Raw genomic sequence first — 8,594 nt, forward strand, 5'->3', positions numbered from 1 at the left:
TGTCTGCTCAGAAATAGCTCCTGGCAGGCACAGGGGACCATATGGGACACCGGGATTCGAATCAACCACGTTTGGTCATGGATCGGCTGCTTGCAAGGCAAACACCGCTGTGCTATCTCTCCAGGCCCTCTTTTTTTTTTTTTTTTTAATTTTTATTTTGATCATAATGGCTTACATATCTTTCACAGTAGTATTTTAGGTACATATCAACATTGAATCAGGGGAATACCCATCCCCAAATTTGTCCTCCCCCATCCCAGTTCCCCTTCTGCAACCCATATACCCCACCATCACCCCCCGGACTGCTAGAGTAGGTGGTCCCTTCTTTGTCCTGCTCAATATTATTGATCATATATCTGTTTGGTCCTGGTACCCTCTACTGCCTTCCCCTCTATTTAAGAAGTGGAGCTAGATAAATCGAGTTATGTGGCTTTGTTCGAAGGAAAGAAAAGCAATAGATTGGGGTACAAAATAAGAGAAAAAAAATCAAATATGCTGAAAATCCTTCCAGAGGATTTCAACCTCAGTTTGAGAGAGGATGTGAAAAAGGCAATTGAAACACCACCACAATACAGAAAGAAATATCGAATTAAATATCCAGTGAGCACCACAGCAATAAAGACAAGCACCACACAGCAGTCTGGGTTCTGAAATCAACTCATGCCAGAGTGCAAAAAAGAAAGAGAAAGATAAGATAAGATAAAATAATATTGGAGACATCAACTTCAATCTCTACACTAATATAAAGACATCAAAAAAATCATCAATCAATAAATAAATATGTGGAAAAATGATTGTTTTGTGCTTTTTTTTTTCCTTTTCCCCCTGCATAGGCACAGTAACTATTGGGGATATTATAGAGGGAATTCCCTTGTACACCTTGTTTTTTTTTTAATATATAATTTATTTAAACAAATTGCTTTACTTGTTTTTTAATAAACATTTTAATTACAGATTTCTCCCTGTAGCTCAAAGTTTGTCTTACACCATAGTAACTTCAAAACAGAATCTAGTAAAAATATTGAAATGTTAATATATAAGAATGGCAATATGAGAAAAATTTTACTGAAAGTTTGAAAGAGTAGAAGGTGGGAGGTTCTAGCTTTTAAAGCATTAAAACAAAAAGGCTGCAATCCAAAGTTCTTGCTAGAACTCCAGTCAAAAGCTAACCTATTATGCCTACAAAATCCTAAATTTTAAAACGAGAGAAACATACACACACTAAGACAAAATAAGCTTGCTTTTGAGATATAAAAAAAAAAGGGCAATACTTTTGAGAATTCTTGGTTGTTTACAAACTCAACATTCTAATGTTTTCATCAAAAGCTCATTCTGGGAAGTAAATGAAGTAATCTTTTTGGAAAGTAATAGGATTTTATTCTCCGGAGATTCCCTTACAGAGAGGTGGGCACTTCTTTAAATCAACCAGTCAGGTATGATGATATCCCAAGTCCCAACTGCTTGAAGCAAATAAATAATAAATGAAGATGGTATTTGAGTCTGGAAAAAAATCATCTGGGAGGTCAAGAACCTTCTTTTTGTGAACTCTGCAAGATGTGTCATGCAGAAACAAGAGTTAAAGGTTGGGGGCTTGACCACACACTCCACTTTGGCTTGTAAACTGAACGCATCTACTAACCCAGTACCAACTCCATCACTGAAGGTTTTTTTTTTTTTTTCTCTTTACTCCCCATCCACCCCCTCCCCCAAACACATATCCTTTCTTTTTCTCTTTTTAATGGTATGAGTTATGCGTTCACTCCAGGATAGCTGAGAGAGACAGAAATAGTGGAAAGAAAAGTTAGCATTCTTACAGAGCACAAACCTGCTGCTAAGATGGTATTTTGTATCGATTTTTCCTGAAGCCTGTAATCTTGGAAGCTTGTAACAGAGGATGAGGTAAATATCATTTTATTTGCTCAAATAGGTTTAGATTAGATTGAGATGAAAAAGTAAGGACAGGCCAAATTAGGACTGAAAGCAGCAATTACAGATTATTGTTTCCAGCAGTAACTAGAATAGGTTATTTCACTGATAAAAAAGACTTATTGGAAGACAGAATTGGTGATTTTCTTTACTTCCTAAAATAAAGAAATAGGTAACAGGAAAATATAGAATTAAAACTATTTTTTTAAGAATTACTGTCCTTTCTAATCAGAATAGAACTCTGATGATGCCAAATTTCCTACTTATCGAACAACCAAATATAATTTCTTACAATGTATAAACTAAAAATAGTCACAAAGTACATTTTTATTATGGAAAAAGCTGTTTATATTATGTGATATTACATTTATCTTAAAAATATAAGCTTATTTTTTTTCAAATTAAACCTCTTAATCACATAATTTCAGAATAAAAGTGCACAAAAACCTTCAGATGATACTGACAATGCAGCATTAATTTAGGTTTAAGTATGTCTTATTTCAGTGTGTTTTATTTCTTCATCTACTGAACACTTCAAGCATATAAACTGTTATTCCTTCTTTAGATCAGTAAGTTAGAATTGTTCTACCTGTCAGTCTTCAGTGCCTAGCACAGTTTAGATGTCATATAGTGATTGTTTGCACTTTCGTTCTTTCACATTAAATGGCAATCATTTGGTCCTTTTGATTTGTTTCTTTTATTTAGCCCTGAAGTTTTTACACTAGAATCTCATTAAAGCTGAGCTAGTATACTTCTGTCAAAAAACTAATGGAAAAAAGTTTAAAAGTAAAACATGTCCCCTGTTTTGTCACTGCTAGAGATGTCACATCTATCAAGATTTCCTAAGTTTAACACTTTGATTTATGTTTCATTGAGTCTGCTTGTCTCTTAGTTTTATCTAAAAAATGAAGAAGTTCTAATGAAAATAGTTCAATGAATAGACAAGAAAAGAAATAACTAATTAAAAATATGTATTACCTTTTGTTTTCTACCAGTTCTGTGTATATAAACTCTGAAATGTTAACATTAATGTATATTTTAATATTTACATAAATTCTGAATTAAGGGCCATTTGCAGTTAAATTCTGGATTCAAATATAAATTATTTTAAAATGCCATATAATTTCTATTATACAATTGCTTATAGAAAGCCCTAGTTTTATTTTCATTAAGAAGAAATATTCATATAGAGCAAATTACTTATGAAAAAGATGAGTGTTATCAATTATGGCCAAGATGGGAATTAATGCAAAATATATTTCTTCAATTACATAGAATTTATTTATGCATAACGATGTCTCATTGTGTCCAGAAAAAAGTCATCTGGGACATAGTCATATAGCCTAGGCATGATGGACAATGACAAATATATTCATTCAACACGAATTTCCTTTCATCATGTGCTGGTGTTCTGAAAGATAAGTCAAAAAGATTGTGAGGAGACTGATCCTTTCTGAGTTCCAGAAAATAAGATAAGTGGCTTAAAAAAACTGGCAAATGATTCCCAGTGAAATTATAAACCACTGACTAAAGATCCAGCCAGAAAGAAACAGAAGCAGTAAGGATGATTGCAATAATTTTAGAACTATCTTAAAAAATTATGTTGTAACTGTTAGCTGATACTATAGTACATTTTGCTTTAGAATTTTTCACTTTGAAATAAAATATTCAACATATCTCAATTCAATTAATTTATTAAAAATAGATTATTTAGGATGCTAATGTCATCATTTTTCATGGATTAAGATTTAAACTGTGGCATAATTTCATCATCAATCACTAATGTTCTTATATTTTAATGATACATTTATGAATAATCTCAATGTCATGTCGGTGAAGATATGAATATACTTTCTGTTAAAAATATTAGAAAAGAATATATTTCTTCCACTTAAATATTTTCAGTGCTACTTAATGATGACAAATATAATATAATCATTTACATAAAAACATCTTTAGCTTACATAAAATTAACTTATTTATTGAGAACTTCAATTACTGCAAAGGACAAATGTCAAATCTAACCCCAAGTAATACTATAATAAATAAAACTAGAAAAGTTAAATTTAGGGAAGCATGATTCTTAAATCTCATTTCTTGTTATCTTCATTGCACACAATATATGTATGTACAAAAATAAATTTAAAGTAAAAACTCAAAAATGTTCTATATATGATTGATTGAGATTCAAAAATAAATTTAAATGCTTGTGCATTTTACAGGACATATACAAATGTGAGCAATATTAATATTCTACATTATTGAAAGTAAATATTTAAACTGTGGTTGCTATATAATTTCATAGGATTATATTTATCAACTTTTGTTAAAAATTGGGCTCTACTAGAAGTGAAAAATGTCTAATTGCAGACTACCAATGCCTTTCATTTTTTCTGATTGATGTACACAAGACAGCTTCTTTACCTGATACTAGAGAGGAAGACCTGAGTACATGACCATTAGGCTCTAGTTTAGACTGACTTCACTTTCATTGTCTGACCCTCTGTAGGGTCTTTCCACTAGGTTATGCTGCTGCTCCTCCACAGAGCTCAACTCAAGCACACTGGGGTGGCCCGAGAGTTGCTTGTGTTTTTAGTGCCTGTCCCAAAGCTTAGGAATGCTATTTTCCCCCTCTTCTGAGAGCAATCTTGTTTGAAACACTCACATTATTACCCCAGCACTATTTGGATGAAATGTAGCAACTGAATGTGCTGTGCCATGTGCTTTGAAAACCAGAAAAAAATAATTTTTTATTTGAATTAAGAAAATGCAAACAAATTGCTTTTCTGTAGATGGAGGTCTGTTTGATTTCGAGTATCTCTGCGGGTGCCTGAGCATGTGGCTGTATATTAAACAATAAGAAATACAGTAACAAAATCAGCAGGCAAATAATATAAACAGAACTGGTGAGTGCTGTGCCAATTTACACAAACAATTCTCCCAATATGCCATGGCGATTATTTGACATATCCCTGTTGTTTTCAACAGTTTGCTTATTCCAAACTAGCATATGTGACTGACAAGTTGGAAATATTGGTTCCAGTTGTGGAAATCAAGCAGGAACAAAAAAGATAAGGAATTGTATGGTAGCCGAGTAAAATTACAATCCAGAGGTAATACTGAAAATATAAATGTGAGATATAAAAACTCTAAATTCAGTTGTCTTTTTAAAATAAGTTTAACTATAATTCATTTTAAGGTTTTTTTGACAAACCTATTTTAAATTTTTATATACCTTCCTAATCTAGGAAAGTCAAAAACACTTATTGGGCCAAATATTCATTCAGCATTTTTTTTCTTTTTTTAGTTTTTAGGTCACACCCGGCAGCATTCAGGAGTTACTCCTAGCTTTATGCTCAGAAATTACTCCTGGCAGGCCTGGGGGACCATATGGGATGCCAGGATTTGAACCACTGTCCTTCTGCATGCAAGGCAAATGCCTTAACTCTATGTTATCTCTTCGACCCTCATTCAGCTATTATAAAAGAACAACACTCTATACAATAAAACCATCAATAAAATGTCAATCAGTTGAGAATGGATAGATCAAAACTTATTTACCAATTTCTATATGAAGTAACAAAATTCAGATTCACAAATTTGAATAATAATAAAATGAACAGTACAAACTGATATTATATAAATAGATTCAATTCTAGAGAGAAAATATAATTGGCTAGGATGAGTTTTTACCTGTTCTTTGTGGGCAGTGGTTTTCCATTAAAATAATGTAATTTTTTTTAAAGTTTAAGTAGTGATTTTAATAAACACATCTACATGCCTATAAAATACTTAACTTTTGATTTTTCAAAGAGTGCTGCAAAATTTAGAAAGAAAAATCTAAAAATTTATTTTTAGCTATTAAATGTACATGCTTCAAAATATTTTTCAAACCTATAAGTTATTTATAAATTATGATTTCTTTTTTTGGTTTTTGGGCCACACCCGGCTTTGCTCAGGGGTTACTCCTGGCTGTCTGCTCAGAAATAGCTCCTGGCAGGCACGGGGGACCATATGGGACACCAGGATTCGAACCAACCACCTTTGGTCCTGGATTGGCTGCTTGCAAGGCAAACGCCGCTGTGCTATCTCTCCGGGCCCTATAAATTATGATTTAACTTCACACTCTATACTACAAAAATAAATTTCTGAACAAATATATAGATATCTTAAATCTACGAATTTCTATATTGTCTGTTTCCAAGTTTAGAGGTATAATAAAGCACCTAAGTTTTACCTTGAGCAATGTTTCAATTTTCAATAAATGGAACTCTAAATGTAGTTGAAAACTTTCCAGTCATATTGAATTCAAATGTACCTTTTATCTGTACTTATGTACAAACACAAGAAATAAGCAAATTAACCTATATTTTATGATGCAAAAGATTAAAAATATAACACATGGTCACACACAAAGCCAGCTGTGTAGAGGAATATGGGGTCATTGGTGGTGGGAATGTTGCAATGGTGAAGGGGTGTTCTTTTTTTATTGTTTGTTTGTTTTAGAGAATAAGCCAGTCACTGTGTTTATTTAAATTTACTTTGCACAATTCTCAACCATATCCATTAATGGAGGCTCCTATGACTGAAACCCAACTAAAAACATGTTTGTAGTTTTGAATTTATCATGCTTAAATAAAGATATTAGTAAAAATATATGTGTAGTAATAATATATGCATACTATATTATACATACATATATGATAGAGTTGTGTAATAATACTATTATAGTAATCAATTAGATTAGAATTACTGTTCTCAAGGTTGGAGAAATAGTACAGCTTATAGGACACATATCTTGCACAATATTGATGCATGTTTGATCCCCAGTACCACATATGGTATCCCCACCCTTTGTATTCAGCATTCACTTTCCTCCCAGTAAATGTTGAGCACAGAGACAGGAGTTAGACTAGAGTATCACTGAATTAAAAAAATAAAAACACAAGAGTTATTGCTATTCTCCAAAATCAAATATATATGTGCATATATATTACACTAGTAGCTATATATTGCTGTTCCATTGTTAGAATTTCATATTATCTTTATACTTGGATTTATTCCCTTACAACCTGCTTTTTAATTTGGTCATTTTATTTATTTATTTATTTATTTGGTTTTTTTTGTTTGTTTTTTTTGTTTGTTTTTTTTAATTTTTATTTTGATCATAGTGGTTTACATAGTGTTGACAATAACATTTTAGGTACATATTTACATAAAATCAGGGGGGATTCCCATCACCAAATTGTCCTCCCTACACCTCTGTTTCTGTCCTACATCCCATTTCCTCTTCCCTCACCCCAGGTCGGCTAGAATATGTGGTCCCCTCTGTATCTAACCCACAACTTAGTAGTCTTGCACCTGTTTGGTCTTGATGCCTCCCTTAGTTCCCCCTCTAACTGGAGGCAGGACTAGCTAGTTCAAGTTGCGTGGTTTTGTTTGAAAAAGAGAAAAGTAATAAACTGGGGTAAGGGTCTAATACCCCGAAACTGGGCGGAATCCTTCTAGAGGCTCTCATCATCGATTTGAGAGATGGAGAAAAAGGAGGTGAAACACTCCACCAGTACCAAAAGAAGTGTCAAATATCCAGTGAGGGCTCGAGCTATATCGATAAGCACCACACAAAAAAAAAACCAGGCAAACAAACAAACAAAAAAAGCAAAACAAACAAAAAACAAACAAAACAAACAAACGAAAAAAACACGCCATGGTCTTGAAATGAGAAACATGGCATAGCACATAACGAAAGAAAAGAAAGGCAGAGAAAATATAAGTATGATTGGGGACAATTTCAATACTCACTCCCAAACAGAGAAATCGCCCAAAATAGATAGGTGAATAAAAATAATAATAACAATAATAAATGGAGGTAAAAAAATATATAGATAATAACCAAGGTTTTGTGCTTTTTGTATTTTTATTTTTCCCCTCCTGCCCTGGCACAGTAAATATTGGGGTCATTCGAAAAGGAATTCACTTGGCCTAAGAGATATGGGGTTTATTTATGTATTTTTTTATTCTTTGCTTTTTGGGCCACATCCGGTGATGCTCAAGGGTTACTTCTGGCCCAGAAATTGTTCCTGGCTTGGGGGCCATATGGGATGCCGGGGGATCGAACTGCAGTCCATCCTAGGTTAGAGCACGTGAGGCAAATGCCCTACCGTTTGTGCCACTGCTCTAACACCTATTTTGGTCATTTTAAATAAACCAATACAAGTATTGTTTTGGCTTTTCATACTCAGAGGTGTTCGGGACATACCTGGCTCTGTTACTCAGGAATCACTCCTGATAGGACTCTGGTGACATACATGCAAGGCAAAGTTCTCTACCCTCTGTCCTATCTCTCTGGGCCAAGTCACAAACATTTTAGGAATATGAGTAACTGATTAGGGACTAGAGTGATAGCACAGTGGGTAGGATATTTGCCTAGCATGCGACTGATCTGAGTTCAATCCTCGGCATCCCACATGCTTTCCTGAGTTAGGTATAACTCCCAAGAACCATCAGGCATGGCCCCCAAAACAAAAAGAAAAATGAAGAAATAATCAAGCAAGCAAACACACATACACACACACACACACACACACACACACAATCACAAAATGAGTAACTGATTACTCAGTCTAAGTGAGTAATTGTTCACAATTTTTAAAAGATCATTAATAGAT

Source organism: Suncus etruscus, chromosome 10 (genome assembly GCF_024139225.1).
Source record: "Suncus etruscus isolate mSunEtr1 chromosome 10, mSunEtr1.pri.cur, whole genome shotgun sequence".
NCBI lineage: Eukaryota > Metazoa > Chordata > Mammalia > Eulipotyphla > Soricidae > Suncus > Suncus etruscus.